We start from the raw sequence: 18,251 nt of genomic DNA on the forward strand, positions 1-18,251 counted from the left end.
TGAAAACAAGTAAACAACTGAATAGTAGACTCATTCAAGGCTATCCAAGGTCATCACAAATTGAGTTCTGGAAATGAAGAAGACTGTCTTCTAGACAGGAAGAGTCTGTCTGGAGACTTTGACATTGGGTTTATTGGCCTGTGCTTATTTATGCGGGAAATGTAATACTAAAGACACCCCTTTCTGGTCAGAAACACTTAGGGCCCTTTAGAACCTATGGGAGTATCTTCACATATCAGACCTTATTTATAGGCTCTGTTTGAGGAAAGCTGAGTCCTAGGAACTACTTCTTGTCACTAGAAAGGGAATTTTCTTAACCATAGTTACAATAAAAACATTGCTGAATAGTGGCAGAGAAGCATGTCCTCAGTTTTGCAGAAAGAATGAAATATTGAAACTAAATTTGGAATTGTATATTTCTAGGTGGAGAAACCTTTCCAGACTCCAAAATTTCAAGATCATGCAATTTGCATAAATGACAGTCTTTTTGATGAAACAACCAAAAACAATTTGATTTAAATTTGAATTATTCCTCTTATATCAAAGGGGCAGAATGCATTTAGAGTGACAAAAATATATATATATTTTTTGTGAAGAAGATCAGCTCTGAGCTAACATCCATGCCAATCCTCATCTTTTTGCTGAGGAAGACTGGCCCTGAGCTAATATCAGTGCCTATCTTCCTCCGCTTTATGTGGGACGCCGCCACAGCATGGCCTGACAAGCAGTGTGTTGCTGTGCGCCTGGGATCTGAACCTGGGCTGCCGCAGCGGAGCGTGAGCACTTAATCGCTATGCCACGGGCCGGCCCCAACAAAAATATTTTTTAAATTATATCTGAGAGAATTGTAAATTGTGCTCTTCTTGAAGACATTCATTTACTATATGTTTGAGGAAATCAGGAGACTGTACGAATTGAAATGCTTAAAACTGATGTGAAAAAGGAAAATATCTTCATTTATAAAATAATGGGTGAAGAATTTATTCAACTACCATTAGTATTGGTATACAGTGATTTAGCTTGTGCTTTCAAATAATTTACAAACATGAAGATTACCTTAGTTTTGATATTTAAAAGTAATAGAAATGATGGTTCTGTTATGTGTCAATGGAGTACACAACGGACATATTTCTTTTGTTTACTGAGCCATGCTTTGTGCAAGAAACTCCTACAAGCAAAAATCTTGATAATTTTGAGGCAAGATAAGATTGATTAGAATAAAGTCATTTATTGAGAGATGAGAGAAAGGTGGTATTTGAATAAGGATTTCATATGCTAATTTCAAGGTAGAATTTTTGGTGTGTGTAAATTTTTCTTGAACTATCAAAATGGGTATATAGTAATGTCTTGCTCACATTAGAGTCAATTTAGAAAAATCCTTCCTTGTAAGGTTTTTATTGTTTAAAAAGAATGATTTTTTTAATGCATCTTTGACAAAGATTGTACTCTTAATTTTGGTTGGATGTTATATTGCAATACCAGCTTAGGCGGTTGCTTTAAATGACCATGTACACTAATTAGAAAGAAAACAATTCACCAGGAGCTATATCAAATACAGCCCTGCAAATGGTATGAGCTTTGTCCAAGGATCCATATTGTCCTTGGACTTGGCTGTTGTATTATACTTTAAATGAAATTGATTGTGTGGTTGTAATGAAAGTAACAGATTGATTTCTATCCAGTGTTACAAAGAGTAAATAGAAAAATGTTCCTGTCTTGACCTGCATTCATAACCAATGGGATTTGCTGGCTTTCGACCCAATCCTTAATAAGAGATAAGATGCAAATGTAATAAAACTGTCTTCAAAGTTTAAGGGTCTTTTCAATGCTCCTCAAAGATGTTTCTTGTTGCATTTAGATGTGTTGTATTGATTAGATCACAATCACCTAGGAAATGTTACTTTCTTTAAATGCTATTCATAATTTATCATGTAATTAGCATTCCTATGTGCCTTTATAACCATATTAAGATTACTGAAGTGGGGGTTATAACATAGTAGTGTACTTTTTAATTGTCCTTAAAATTGAATTGCCTTTTTTAGTTACTTAAGTGAATGATGATGGTTTAACTTCAGATTTATTCAACTGATTACTTTTGGTTAACAAACATTTTTGGTTATGGAGTAAATTTTTACATTGCAATATATTAGGAAAGGTGTAATATTGGTATATTGTAGTGGCATATTATAGCAGTAATTTTTTTGAAGCACTATTCCTACTGAATATTCATTCAGAATTATCACTGTATTATTTATTAAGATATGAAACGCTTGTTTCCATTAGTGAACTCTAAGCCTTTTTCCTCCATTCTTTTCTTGAGAATTTAGAAGATAATCGAACATCAGTATTATAATTACATTTTTTACTCTAGTAGTCAGGATTTTATGAGCCTTTTTCCCTATTCACCCTTTTGTAAATAAAACTCAGGCCCACAAAACAAGAATTTAAAATAAAAAGTACAGTTGGTAACTTCACTTCGCTATAAATGAAGGAATGCAAAAAAAAAAAATCTTAACAATTCATTTGTAAGCAACAGTTTCTTCACACATTATGTGACGTTTTTTGGATTTGTTTTATGTTTTGGGTAAAACAGTTTAGTATAATGATGCCTAGATGAGACAAAACAAAACAAAACAAAATTAAAAAAAAAAAAACTAACACATTTGAGTGCCGATGTTTCGCAGTTGTAGCTTCCAAGAGCTCTCTTTTCTTCCCAGCCCACTTGATACCCTGCAGGTTGTGGCAGACAATTCACAGGAAAAGCTTAGACATCGAGCTTGCACGCTTCTTGACTCCGTTTTAAACCTTTTGTTCACACCAGGGGGGCATTTTTTCACACCGCATGTGGCAGTTTTGACTCCTATCCAACTTGTCTTATAAAATCAAAGTCCATGATTTTTTTACATTCGCAGGGCTGCTTCCTGAACTGCTACTGCTGTCTGTGTCTTTCCTAGTGATTGGTGCAGAAGTTTATAGCAAAATATCTTTTAGGGAGGGGGAGAAGAAAGCAATATGAAAAATGTTCTGACCTGAAACACAGGAAATAAATTTTGAATAAAACAGAGGTTGATTCTGCAAAGATAGTACGTGAAAATCACATATGCTCACCTCTATTTTTTTTATCTTTTTGCAGCGCTAAGCTGAATATGCAGTTTAAGTTAAAAATATATATAATGATATCACTTTCAGGTTGCATAATGTTATTTTTTAAAAAGCTGTCATGTAATTGCAAAGAACAAAAGCTCATTCTCAGACTAATACAATCATATGCCCACAATATTTTATAATATTCAGTGAGTGCAAATGAATTTTACTTTTAGATATGATCATGCAGCATACGCCACTTGATTTTAAGTTCAACCATGAACAAAATAAAACCTATTATTTAAAACTTTACACTATGAATTGCAACTTTTAAATAATTTCTGTATCAACTTCACTATTCTTGAAGTTTTCTTCTTTCCCCTATGTTTAATTAAAATATCACTTTAGTCCTCATTCATTTCATTCATGTTTTCTAATCATAAATTACGCAGACATTTCAAATAAACCATATAAAGCAATAATTATGAAATAACAGCAAAAGTAGAAAATTTTACCAAACACAAAAAGTGAGTACATTGGCATACTTCTACAGAGTAATTATTACAAAGGATATGAAAACTACAAATAGGAAATCTGTAGATGATCTGGCAATAATAAATATATACATATGTTTATACTTTTCTTTTGAAATTCTTATTTTGTTTAAAGATTATCTTTTATTTTTATAAACAAAAACATATAAAAGAATATTCTAAAAATATTCCCTAGACATGTGATTTAATTCAGCATTTTTTTGTAGGGGGTGTAGGAGAGATTTTTATTTTAATCAACATTTAGATAATAATTATATGATTTCTGATATTTTCTGAAGTTATAGAATAGTCACATTCTTTTATTTTTAAATTACTGCTTTTTGAACAGTAACAATTCAATCACAACATAAAGAGAAATGAAAAATCAGTTAATAGAAGCAAACGTGTAATGCAGTAATAAGTATTTGTTACAGTGTTAAATTATAGGAAGAAAGAATCTTATTGCAAATTTTATTAAATTTTTACCTACAAAGCCAACTCAAATAAGTGCAATCATTTTAGTTAATGCGAGTTGTATAATCGATATATAGAAAAGAACTATATTATTGTGCTTTAGGAAAAAATATATAAAGGAAGTAATTGTGGATTATAGTTTTTATGCTTTCTTCCAGGGAATATCTACATAAATTCAGTACATCTGAATTATTCATTACAATATTTGAAATATGAAATATATCCATTATATTGAGAAAGACTTTAATTTAGAATTTAGATTTTTTTTCACTTTCTGGAATAACAAACCATGATTGACAAGAACACAGCAGAGAAATAGCACTTAGTTGTAAGTTCTGTAATAGCAGATGTGCCAGCAGACAGAACAACCCCTTATTTTTCCTTTCACAGATAGAAAACTACTTCAACTACAGTTCCTATAAAGTATTTGAAAATAAAGCAAAAAAGAAAAATTTTCTCAGGCATAACTAAATCCAGTGGTTAATGTAAATAAAACTCTATTTAAAACAAACAAAATGCAACACATTTTGTGGTCTGAAATTTTCTTGTAATGCACAGATATTTGTCAAGTACAATTTTTTTTGCCTGTGTTTTGGTTAATTTAAAATCTGACCTCATTAGAAAGAGAAAGGAAAAAAAATGTATATCTGAATCTAAAAATGGTATAAAGATCAAACAAAATCTTTGCCATTGAAAATAAAACAAGCAATTGAAAGCAAGAAAACTATCCACATAAACACATATCTATTTAATAAAAGTTTAGTATTAAGCCCTCATATGAAACAGACAGCGTCTGGAAATCTAACAAACCATTTGAAATTAAGAATATGAAAAAAGACCAAAAAAAAATTATCTAAAGAAATGTAAGTTAAGTTTATGAAATAAAATTTACCTACTTTTGCAGCTCATATGTTTGTTGAAAATAAGTATGACTTTATTTCATATGCATGCCAAAGAAGCTAGAAATATATCTAACGCATCATTTTTCGTTACCTGGTATAGCAAACCCCAACTTTTATTGCTCTAAGTTTCTGATTTCCTGCCCTCCCCACCTACTCCCTCCGTTTCTTCAGACAGTCTTCTTTCTGTCCAGCATATCTTCTATTTGAGGTGAACAAAATAAGACCCCCAAACAGACACACACAAAATCACCACCACCCAGCTGAAGGGAAATAGGTTTTCCGCTTTGGCTTCTCCTTATATGTTAATAAAATCAGCTCATATGTTCTGCCACCAAATTCAGCTTGGAAATAATCCTCTGCTACTTAAGGCTGGATGGAAAGAGTACTCATTGTGAATTATGTTTCATCTGTCACAATAACCTTCTTTATTCTGTCTTGGACCTCCCCTTTGCCTGTGGCAATTAGAGAAAATAGGTGTGCCTTGAAGTATAAGATAGTGGTTTCTTAAAACAAAACAAAACAAAACAGAAACTGATGACACACAGACAATGCTTGCTAAGCAATATACTGAAGACATGCATATGAGGCATGTTAAAGTGGCTCTGATTTTTTTAAGGACTCGGTAAAAGAATACATTTTAGAATGAGCAGGTGGCATAGCTGCCATCGGTTTATTGTTAACATCAGTTATTGATGACAAGCCGTGAATTGTAATTGTATTAAAAATGAAATGTAAACAACATATTTTCATATTGTATACTTTCTAATTAAATCATGTCAGAAGATACATATTATAAATATATGGTATTTATTTAACATACCAAATCACAATAATAAATTTATGTGCTTTTAAGTATATTTCAATACTCCAGACTAACATTTCACACATTTTTAAAAGGGGAAAAACAAAGAACATTTTTTTCCACTAGCAGAGCTTATCAAACATTTTGTTTAACTTAAAATCAATGTGATTATTTGACTGACTTACTCTTACAAATCACTGACATTACCTTGAGGCAGTTCAAGTTCACCTTTCTGGAATTAAATCTGTTAAATGATAGACATCATCTAATCATCTTCTTAAAAAGATACCTTAAATTTTTGGCTTAACAGAGTAGAGTATACACCACTTCTAGTTACAAATGAGTTAGACTAAAGATCTTAAAAAGCTACAAGAGAAAAAAAACATAGTTGACAGAAAAGAAAATTCTCCTTCTAGTACCAAAAGGAAGTCACTACTGATGAAGTAACTCAAACCATCATTGTAACAACTGGAGAAAATAAAAGCATATAAATAATTTAAGCTAACATGAAATTCATAACATCTGAAAAAAAAATTCTTGAGACTAAAACGAAAACCTTTTGGCCCACAGCACAGGTTGGGCACAAAAGTGCTTGCTAAGCTATCTATTTCACACATGCGACGACAGAAGGTTCGATATTCATTCGATCGATGAGTGAAAAGGCACAATGGCAAAATCAGACAGACTTCTTTTCAAATACAGATCTCCAATGTCCCCCTACAGTCTACAGATGCACGGCTGGTGGTGTGGCTCAGACGGAGCAAGGGTTACATCAAGGCTGCTCTGTGGACCGTGCAAACAGTCTAGACCAATGACCTGCAGCATCATGCCCTTTGAGGAAGAGGCAAGTTCGGTCATGATGAAGAAAAATCAAGGCGTACCCCTGTTAACAATAGGGAGCAGCTCGAGGCTGCAAAGAGGTAAGCAGGGGTAAGAAGAAACCGGCATCTGCTTCCATGGTTACAGGCCAACTATGAGAACCTTGCTTTTCAAGGGAGTCTGTTCTCAGGCTCCCTCACGGGGTATGTCATGCATTATAAGCAAAGGCAGGTTGAGCTGAAATCCGCATAGTTATTTCAGAGTAAAATGATACGGAGCACATGGCTGGCAGAAAAAAAAAAGTCACATGACTGTTAAGAACCGGACTTGGGCTATTTCAGAATAGAATTTTCTTTTCTTATACCAGTTTAAATAAAGACAGTAAATTTGTATAAAACAAACAGCTATGATAAACACGATTTTCATTTCTCCGGCTCTTATGTGAGCAGTGGTCAAGGATCAAGACAATACCCCCCACCCTCCATGGCAAGATCATACAGTCTATTGTTAATATAGCTTTATTATGGATAGCATTTAAAAATATTTCCCTTTTTTACTGGACTATGATATGGAATATATGTTCTTGTGAATCTCTCTCTCTGACCTGATTCTCTTTGACTGCCTACTCTGCATTTTCCCTTGTTTATGTTCGTTTCCATGGTTAGATCTCATGAGGAGAGGTAGAAGGTTTGGTGAGAAGCTTCTTTGGTGCGGTGTTACCATTGTAAGAAAGTGCCGGACTTCTGCCTTTTGAAATATACTTACAGTGAATTCAAATCTGTGTCAAAACCATTAGCCTCTGACAATTGTTCTGTTTCTAATTTATGCATTTATATTTTATTCATTGCTTGATACATTGAGTCTATAGATTCAAATATAAAAGTTTTTCTTCCTTTTCTGTGAGATGTTTATTGTTACAGTTGAATTTTGCAATATGATACGCTAGCAGCTGATGCTATTTGAATAAAACTTTGACAAATATAAAATGTAGCATATTCTGTATTATTGAGGATAGACCTACTATAATAACCACACAAAATGCAGATATGTGAATGATTAACATAGATAAAACTTTCCTCTAACAAGGTACCATAACGGAATATTAGAAGAGCTCATATTTGATTATCTTCCATTGACATACAATTAACTATAGATGTTCCATGCAGTTTATCCTTTGAGCAATTTTTGTTTGCAAGTGTATTGTTAAAATTAGGCAACGAAAAAGGAAAGAATGCTTCAAAGGGCAAGGCCTAAAACAACTTTTATTAAATTTATTTTTCAGAAGCTATGTATGTTACTATAAATGAGCACCATGTAGTCTTGTTGTGTGTAGATATTCATTTCAAATGCTTACCTTGAAGGAAAATCACCTTGTAGCTTTACAAAAGCAGTTAAGTGTTGGTAACCATGATAGCAACAATTCTGTGCCCTCAATCAAGAAATCAGAAGATAATTTTCCAATGTATTCCTCCATACTTATACGGTGTTTTGAGCTGGGTTTATGGCTAAACATATGAATGTGGTTTTGTTTCTTTCAAGTGTTAAGATACATTATTTCTGTGCTTACATGGTGAGAAAGGCATATGTGGTAAATGAACTATTGAAGTGTCACTATTTTAGTATGATAGTAATTCATACACTATTATAAGAAATAAACATAGTATCTTAAAGCAGTCATGTTCTAGTTTCTTTAAACAGTTTACAGACTGCTAAGATAATTCAACATCAGAGTTTCTTTGATGTAGCAACAGATCACACTTGCTGCCAAAGGTCAAGTGCCAGTTATTTCTTCTGTGGAAAATCTACCTGCCAATTCTCCAAAGGAAAACAAAACAAACGTAAATGCATTAAGGTTTACATATTGCAGGATAATTTGTGAGTTGTGGTTAAAGGAAAAAGAGGTTATGGCATGAAATCTGTTGCAAAATAGATAGCTGGATTCTTGGTTTGTTTGTTTTTTTTTCGGTTAACATTTAGCCATTAGTCTTGCTCTTTTGTCTTTCAAAACATACCCAGTTTTATGAATATTTATGTGTGAACGTAAATTACACTAACTTGCCAAATGTGGATATATGTAAACACTGGGCGACGTTCTCATAGAATCAGATTGATAGTTATTAAAATGCTATTGCTTTAACATATTAATATGCAGATAGGACATTTAATATTGAGTATTTAGGGGAAAAAAATGTCAGCTTCTTTCCTTAAGAAAGATTCTCTATATCAGAGGTATAAATAGCTGAGTAATACATCCATACTACATGTCGTTTGCAACAAAAACTCCACTCATATAACAAGATGTTTTAGATTTAAATGTTCCTTAGAATTAACCTTTAGAATAATTAGTGTACTTTGCCCTTCCCACTGCAAAATCTAAAAAAGAAGAGTTAAGGGGCCGGCCCCAAGGCCTAGTGGTTAAGTTTGCCATGCTCCGCTTGGGCAGCCTGGGTTCGTGGGTTCAGATCCTGGGCGCAGACCTACACCACTTGTCAACCATGCTGTGGTGGCAACCCAGATATAAAATAGAGGAAGAATGGCACAGATGTTAGCTCAGGGCTAATCTTCCTCAGAAGATCAAAAATCAGCCTTGCATAATAGGGCATTTATCCTTATAGGTGAAATGAAAGGGCTGAAAATTTTCAGGGCTTTTGTGTCTGATAGTGTTTTGAATATAGTAGCTGCTCAATAAACATCTCCCTAATAAATGAATAAACCTGTGATGGCATCAATGAAACAATTATCTAAAAATAATCCAACCTCATGAAAGACAGGACAGAATCTTCTCTACTTACTTATGTATCCTTTTTTTTTTTTTTTTGCCTTTTTCTTATGACCCTTCTAAACAAAGGAGTACTTTTTGTTAGTAATCTGTGATTACTGAATGCCTACCATGTGTCTGGTGACACTAGACGTGTATAACCAGAGCCACATTTCTTAAATGGGATTCTTTGAAATACTGTTACTCTGAAAGACGTTACTAGGTGTTCTGGGACAAAAAAATCCAGGAGTCAAATAAATATGAGAGGGATGCTATATTAAACAATGTTAAATAGATTTCTTATATACAATACTTTTCAGGGAATTCAAAAAACTAAAGCATGTAACGTATCTCTAATTAGAGGGATATACTTGACACCATTTTCCAGAGTTATTTAGTCAATTTTTTCATAAAATACTCATTAACATATATGTATATATGTATTTAATCAATTTTTTTCATAAAATACTTATTAACTTAATATGACCGAATGTCAGTGATGTGCTGATGCTGGCTAAAACCAGCTTGGATGGACCAATTGTAATTATCCCTTCCTAAACTCTATTTTTAACAGACATCATTTTCTTAGCTTGGAATCAGCTGTGGCAGGAGTATTTGCACCATAGAAATCAGCAAATACTGCAAATCAGGGCCCTTTCTTCATTTTTTTTTGAGAACCGGTTGTTAAACATTTACCAGCACACCATTTCTAATTTCCTCTCTAAATCCATCTTTGTAGGTAAATTATGACCACTAAGAGGTCAATAAGTTCAGAAGTTTTCTATCCATCAACCTGTCTAAAATACAAAACTATTTAAATCAATTATGAAGATTAGACATAAAAGAGAGGGACAGCCATGGAAAATATTAGACACTAATTTTTCTTTAAAGATTTAGCTTTTATGTCAGGTAGTTGTATAGTTTATCTTTCTGCCGTCTCTAATTTACCTGCATAAACATCAATGTTTATTCCTTTACCCATTGTCTATCAAAATATTTATATACTTTGATATATAATTGTCTAAGCATTTCTAAGTGAGTTCCTGACAACAGGGTTCTGAAAATTGCCAGACATCCTTTAAATGTGTCTCTAACTCAGACTCACTTCATTATCATTGTATTTTTATAGAACTGAGACAAGGTATCTTGAAGTAATTTATACTTTTGCATTGCATATCATTTAATTATAAGCATTTTATCAGATGTATTAACCCACTTGATCTCTTGGATGAAATTAGGAAGAAAACAAAAATGGAAAATCTGTGAATGGAAAAATTGAAATACACATTCTTGACAGACAAGCCACTTAATTCCCAACTGATCTTTTACCTATTAAGTTACTATGAGTAGGGGACCAGCCCTGTGGCTTAGTGGTTAAGTGTGCGCTCCGCTGCTGGCGGCCCGGGGTTCGGAACCCCCGGCACGCACCGATGCACCGCTTGTCTGGCCGTGCTGAGGCGGAGTCCCACGTACAGCAACTAGAAGGATGTGCAACTATGACATACAACTGTCTACTGGGGCTTTGGGGAAAAAAAGGAGGAGGATTGGCAATAGATGTTAGCTCAGGGCCAGTTTTCAGCAAAAAGAGGAGGATTGGCATGGATGTTAGCTCAGGGCTGATCTCCCTCACACAACACACAAAAAAATTACTATGAGTACGTTATAGGTAAAATCTCTAATAAAGGGTGGATTATAGATATAAATATTTGGTAAAATAATAAATGATTTGGAATCATGAATGGATTATTTTTGCCCTTATCCGTTAAAGAAATTAGTTCTGTGACAACATGTTTTGAAGGGTCTCTGGGATCTACTTTGTGACGACATGTGGGATGATTTGTGTACAATTCTCATTTACTTCCTCGATCACATGCACCCAAAACACCATGCGCTTTGGCATATATGGCCCTTAAATTAGTTAATTAATCTGAGTGTCTATTTTGGGGCCAAGTATTGTGCTATTCATTGGGAATTCAAGCATGGTTAGTACATGGTCTCTGCCCTTCTGGAGCCCACAGTCAAGTGTGAGAAGAAAGCAGTTTAAATGTGCTGCTATCATGAGAGAAAACCATCTGAATAGAACTCTGTCTACTATAAATCTAATCTAGATCCGTATTACGAATGCCAAGAATTCTCTGAGTTTAATCCTAGAATCTCATATACTTTCTGGATTCTACTCCCATCACATAATAGGTGTTGGTGCATCACAGTGAGCTCCATATTCACAAATACAATTATGAGCAGTACAGCCAAGAGGGCAAGGATATGATTCTTAATATAGACCTAAGTAAAGAGTGAGTGAAGACAGATAAATTACAGAAACTAGCTGTATATCCTATTTGTAAACACAAGGAAGCAGTTCACATAAAGTTAAGATTCTCAGAGGACACTTCACCATTATCTTAAGATAAACATAATCAATTCTAAACCCAATGTAAATTCTCACAGGCATTCAACTTAAGACAGTCTTGTGTGCGTGTGTGTATGTATGAAATATGTGTTTGAATACTCGTTGAATAAGATGTTGCGTTTAGAAAAGTCATTTGAACATGCTAATATTATTCTTCTGAGAACTCTAAAGCCAATCCAAAGTTGTAAAAGGCTTTACTTTGTCATTATAGCAACCATATTGGATGTAATACACAATTTTAGCACTGGAAAATCCTCTTCCCAATGCCACATAATGTGCAACTCTCCTTTCTTTCAAACAGTGTTTCACAATTTTGAAAATATATTAATGCAAAATATTTACACATGAGAAATTGTCAAATGACTTATTGATGTAAGATATTTAATGAAAATACTTTTGATTTTTGATGCATAATTTATAGCACTATTTATAAATTTATAAGCACTAGTGTCTTTCAATTATAGAAAGAAAAATAGTCCTTTTATGTTTTTTTAAGAAGCTATCTTGTCTTTTGATAACACAAAATTGTTTTTTTAAAAGTTTCTATCTAGAAAATTTAATTCATCTTTCTGGACCTAGCTCAACTGTCCTAGGTTTTGTAAGTATTTCCCTTCTCTCTGGAATATCTTCGCTACCTACCTTTCCCTTCTTTCCACTCATCTTCTCTTCCCTTCTGTTCCCTTTACATTTTTACTAAGGTAAAGATAATTATTAAAAAAATAGACAGCAATGGGAAAATTTTAAACTATATGCAGAAATCCTCACACTCGAAAGCTGTAGTAATTGAGTGTGAAACTCAGCTCTGAACTTTCAACCACTTTTTAAGAAATGGTTTGTCTGAATCTTAAAAATGCAAAATAAAAACAACCTCTCACCCTTCTGAAAGGGGAAATGAACTGTCTACTCCTGTCCATTCTTTTATCTGAGGCATGAGGGGTACATGTGTTTATAATAAGCCGTGTTTAGGCTCCATTATTACCGTGCTTTCCAAAAAGTATTGTTTATTCTTACCAACATAAGATCACCAAAGCAATTTCCCTCAAGTAACATGTCGCAACCTTCATATTTTCTGTTGAGCATCAAATCCATTCTACTTGGCTTGTGTGTGTGTGTGTAAAGACCCCCTGATGTTAACATGTGTTGAAATAAGCATCTCTCAATACTTTGTTTTTACAGATGGATGCCAACTATTGTGCTTGCCATATTACTTGGTGTTCCCTTTAGTACTCTTTTTTCTCAAAAATATGATAGAATCCCTAATATGCCCAACATGTTGCTCGTTTTGCTTTAATTAAAAAGAGGCTTCCTTTAAATATATTTTTTCTTTAAGGGCCATCTTTGTGGACTTAAACTATGTTCCTTTCTAATTCATATTTATTATCATGTATGTTACATATTATCGTTTAATAATATTGAGTATTATTTACATTAATAAATAATAGTTTCTTTCTTTTGAAGGGTAACATTTTTATATAATTATTTTTCTGCTACTGTGTATATCTATATCATGCTATATATCTATATCCATGTCTATATCATTCTATACCTATATGTCTATGTCTATATCTATATCTATATCTGTAACTGTATCTATATCTATATATCTATGTCTATGTCTATATCTATATCTATATCTATATCTGTATCTACATCTACATCTATCTATATCTATACCTATACCTATACCTATACCTATACCTATATCTATATATCTATATCTATATCTATATCTATATCTATATCTATATCTATATCTATATCTATGAAGGCAGACAGATTTATATCCAGTTTTATATTAGGTAAGCAGTTAACGTTAAGATTACTTCAGATCATCTAGTGATATTGTTAATATTCAGATTCTGAGTCAGGTGTCGATGGTGGAATCTGAGATTTTGCATTTCTAACAAGGCCCTGGGGGTGACAGTGCTGCTGGCCTGTGGAGCACAGGGTGTCAAGGAGTTAGAGGACTCCTAACAAGGAGTTCTAGTTTGACTTGGCCCCTCATTCTGATCTTAACCTAGACTTATCCTTTTGATCTTGTTCCCTACCTACAAAATGGATGGAATCCTGTTTCTTCTGCCTCTTCGTGGAATTGTTCTGTGGTTCAAATTAAATTATTTAGGAAAGTGCTTTATAACAGAAGAACATGAGAGGACGTAATACAGACAAATATTTCTTCTTATCCTTTGCATAGTATATTTTATACTAATAATCTAATTTCTGTTGGTGTCTGCCCATTTAGCTTGAAATGATGGACCCAGTTTTAAGGTTATCTTTCAACAGTTCTTTGTCCTTGTTTACCCTCCTCTTTTTGTTCATTCATTCATTTATTCATTTATTCATAAACACCAATAAATAAGTGTTTATTGAGTAGCTTCTGTGCACCATGCATTCTACCAGCTTCTGAAGATACAATTGACTCCTTCTACTTCTGCCTTTCTTCAGTCTCTCAAATAATTTCATTTATTGATTTTAGATTTTACTCTATGCTCTATCTCTCTCATATCTTTCCTTTTTCCTTCAATAGCGTGTTGGAATCATTAATCTGAAGGTTATATTTTTCTCTCTTTGAATCAGTTTTATCCAATTCCACAAATATTTATTGATTCCCCACTTTATGGCAGATTGTCTGCAAAAGGAATATAAAATTGAAGAAGTTACAGAAGGATTGTCCTTTTATCAAATTATTTGTATTCTCTTTGGGGAATGGGATATTTAACAACTCCTCCAGTAACTATAGTACAAGGCAGGATATGACTGATGTCAGCAGACTTTGAAGAATGCTTGAAAAGTGAAAAATCACAGCTGATTTGAGGGGTTTGCAAAAGACTTCTTAAAGATGGTTAAATTGTGACAGAGATGAGAGGAAGAAGAGGGTAAATGTTAGAGATGGAGCAAATCATACCTTTTCCTCTCTTTGCTTTTATTCACGTTGAGTGACTTGGGCAAATGATCTGGCATGGGCAAAAAGGTCTTAAAACTTTTTGTAAGGTATGTATGAGGTAAAGCTGGAACTTCTCATTGAAGTCACCTTGTGATGGCCATGGATTCCAGCTACAGGAGTCTGTACTTAGTCTGGAGGGCATGAAGGAATCCTTGAAAGTTAATGTTATTGTTGGCCTTCCTGCCATGCATTCAAAGTCAACTTTTAATTCAAGTCTGTGGTATTTAAACGCAAGTCAGCTGTAAGAACTGAGTTCATACAGAGCAGATCGGCAAACTCCAGGTAATCTTTTGCCGGTTTTCATCAAGGCAGCATAACATAATGGGCACGGTATAATGGACTATGTGAGGACACCTGGCTGCTAGGGAAGCCTCATTCACTAACTTGCTAGTCTGTTGACCTTAGAGAAGGCATTCACTTCTGTGAGTCTTAGGCTCTTTTTCTTAATGATAGGAATAATTCACTCTGCCTATTTTCAAAGGTGACTGTGAAAGGTAAATGTGGTAAATAAATTAGACAATGTAAACTTTGAAAGTATGGTGGTCTGTACAAATAGAAGAGTTCCCCCTTGAATTTTTCTATTCCTTCCTATCCCTCTTCAGGTGGGGCATTGGAGTGGGTGATCCTTTCTGCTTCCTTTTCCTTCTCTAATGAAATATCTTTTTACCCTGTCCTTTTAGGACTCTGTGCACTTTTTGAGAACACATGAAGCATTTGATTTGTTTTCCCTGTTCTTTTTTAAAATCCTCCACAAAGTTGCTGCTTTGCTTTTATCCTATACTAATTATGTTGTCTTTCTGACCTTAGCTTAAATATCACCTCTTGAGATATCCTTCACCCATGGGCCACCGCACCCGCAACGGATCACTCACCATCCTCCTTTATTTGTTTTATGGCACTTTTCATTACCTGCGATTACCTTCTTCATTTATTTGCTTCTATATTGTATGTCTCTTTAGTCAATAAGATTTTATTGGTTCATTATGTGACAGAGTCATAGGAACTGGGGCTAGGAACACAGGAACTGAACGATGTGTGTGCCCTTAAGGAGAGAGACAGTAATAAATATTGATAATAATAACATCTATCTATAAGTATAAATGTCAGGTGGTTAAAAAGTGCTGTAAAGAAGAATAAAGCAAGCTGAAGGATTACAGAGGGAAAGTCGTTTTACCATTTTATGTCAGATGTTTGGGGCAGGGCCCCTGATTTGGTCTATTTATTCAAAGACCAGAAGGAAGTAAGGGAGGGACATATCTAGGGAAAAAGTGTTTCAAGCAGAAAGACCTGAAAGTGCAAAGGCCCTGAGGTGGGGGCATGCTTGGAATGTTCAAGGACAAGCGAGGAGCCCAGGGTGGCCCGAGGGCAGTGAGCCTCGCGAGAGTGTAGGTGGTGATACCACAGGGCAGAGGGCAGCCCTGGGCATTATCTTGCAGGCTTTGGAGTCCATGTTAAGATCTGAGATTTTACTCTGAGTGAAATGGCGAATCTCTGGAAGGCTTTGGACCGAGGAGTGATGTCATCAGACTCAGGTCACTCTGGCTGCCTGTGGTGAAGAGGATACCACTGGGAAGGGTGAAGGAAGGGGGAGACTGTGGTGGCTGGAACTCGCTCCTGCTGGCTCCCGGGAAGCCACTGTGCGCATCTCTTCCAGGACATGTGGTCATGTCATGTCGAGTGAAGTTAGCCTTGGTGGTTTACACCATGGAAGTCTGCAAAAGCTGTAAATTGGGGATTTCTTTCTTTCTTTTTTTTTTTTTTGTGAGGAAGATCAGCCCTGAGCTAACATCTGTGCTAATCCTCCTCTTTTTGCTGAGGAAGACTGGCGCTGAGCTAACATCTATTGCCAATCCTCCTCCTTTTTTTTTCCCCCCAAAGCCCTAGTGGATAGTTGTATGTCATAGTTGCACATCCTTCTAGTTGCTGTATGTGGGACACGGCCTCAGCATGGCCGGAGAAGCGGTGCGTCAGTGCGCACCCGGGATCCGAACCCGGGCTGCCAGCAGCGGAGCGCGCGCACTTAACCGCTAAGCCACCAGCCGCCCCCGGGGAATTTTTTTCTTTGTTTGTCTCTCTCTCTCTCACTTTCTTGCTCTAACTCTCTCTCTCTTTCCTTCCTTCCGTCCTTCTTTCCTTCCCTCCTCTTTCTCTTCTTCCTTTTCCTCCTCCTCTTGTGCTCCTTCTCCTCCTTCCTTTCCCTCTTTCCTTCCTCCTTTCCTCCTCTCTCTCATCTTTCCTCACCTGCTTCTTCCTTCCTTCCTTCTTTCTTTCCCTCCCTCCTTCAGCCTTCCTTCCCTCCTTCCTTCCTTTCTGTTTTCTCTCTTTCTCTCCTTCCTTCCTTCCTTTTCTTTCTTTATAACATTGTACATATTTATTATTTATAGATAAAGTTGTTTATCACCATGTAGCAGCACATCTCTGAGGAGAACATTAGGAGGTTATTGCAACATCCAAATGAGAGATGATAGTGGCTTAGATTAGATTAGGATGGTAGCGAAGAAGGTGATAGGAAGCAGTCAGATTCTGGAGGGAATCTTTGAAGGAAGCACTGACAAGCTTTGCTGAATGATTGAGAAAATGATGCACCAAGTATGGCTTCCAGGTTCTTGACTTGAGTAATTGAAAGAATAGCTGTCATTGATTGAGATGGAAATGGCTTCAGGAGGAGCAGTTTTGGGAGTGAATGTCAAGAATTTGGTTTTGGAGATATAAAGATTGAGATGTCTATCCAAATGGAGATATCATGGACAAAGTTGGATATTTGAGTCTGGCTCTCAGGAAAGGAGTCTGGATTAGAGATATCAATTTGGGAATCATCTGTAAAGAGAATGGTATGCCCCTCTTTTTCATAATTTAAATGGGGACTAATTGCATATCAATTTTTCAAAGTTTTCATGCAGAGCAGAGAAGCAATGTCAATGCATAGCTGTTGCATCTTATTGAGACTGCTGAGTGAGAAGCTCTCTTGATACATTTTTTTATGGTATAATTTCAGCAACTAACTAAAATCTGCCATGAGTTGATTGAGGCCTTATTTGCTCTTCTTCCAATTCAGTTTCATATGTATATCATCACTTCTCAAAATCTGGTTCCAGGACCCAGAACTGCCTGCATCAGAATTAAATGGATATATTTTAAACTGTAGAATCCTGCACTCAAATACTAGACCTATTTAGTCATACTATTAGTCCAGAGGCACAGGCATCTGCATTGTATCACTCTTTGCCATTAGTATGCACTGTTTGTCATTAGTATCTACTCCTGCTGCAGTGTGTAAATATGAAGTGTAGTATCTTTTTAATCCTTTTTTAGAATCTCCCATTGCAAAATATATATATATATTTTTGTGTGTGTGAGGAAGACCAGCCCTGAGCTAACATCCGATGCCAATCCTCCTCTTTTTTGCTGAGGAAGACTGGCTCTGGGCTAACATCTGTGCCCATCTTCCTCTACTTTATATGGGATGCCGCCACAGCATGGCTTAACAAGCAGTGCGTCGGTGTGCACCTGGGATCCGAACCCACG

The sequence above is a fragment of the Diceros bicornis genome, chromosome 27 (assembly GCF_020826845.1).
Source record: "Diceros bicornis minor isolate mBicDic1 chromosome 27, mDicBic1.mat.cur, whole genome shotgun sequence".
Classification (NCBI taxonomy): Eukaryota; Metazoa; Chordata; class Mammalia; order Perissodactyla; family Rhinocerotidae; genus Diceros; species Diceros bicornis.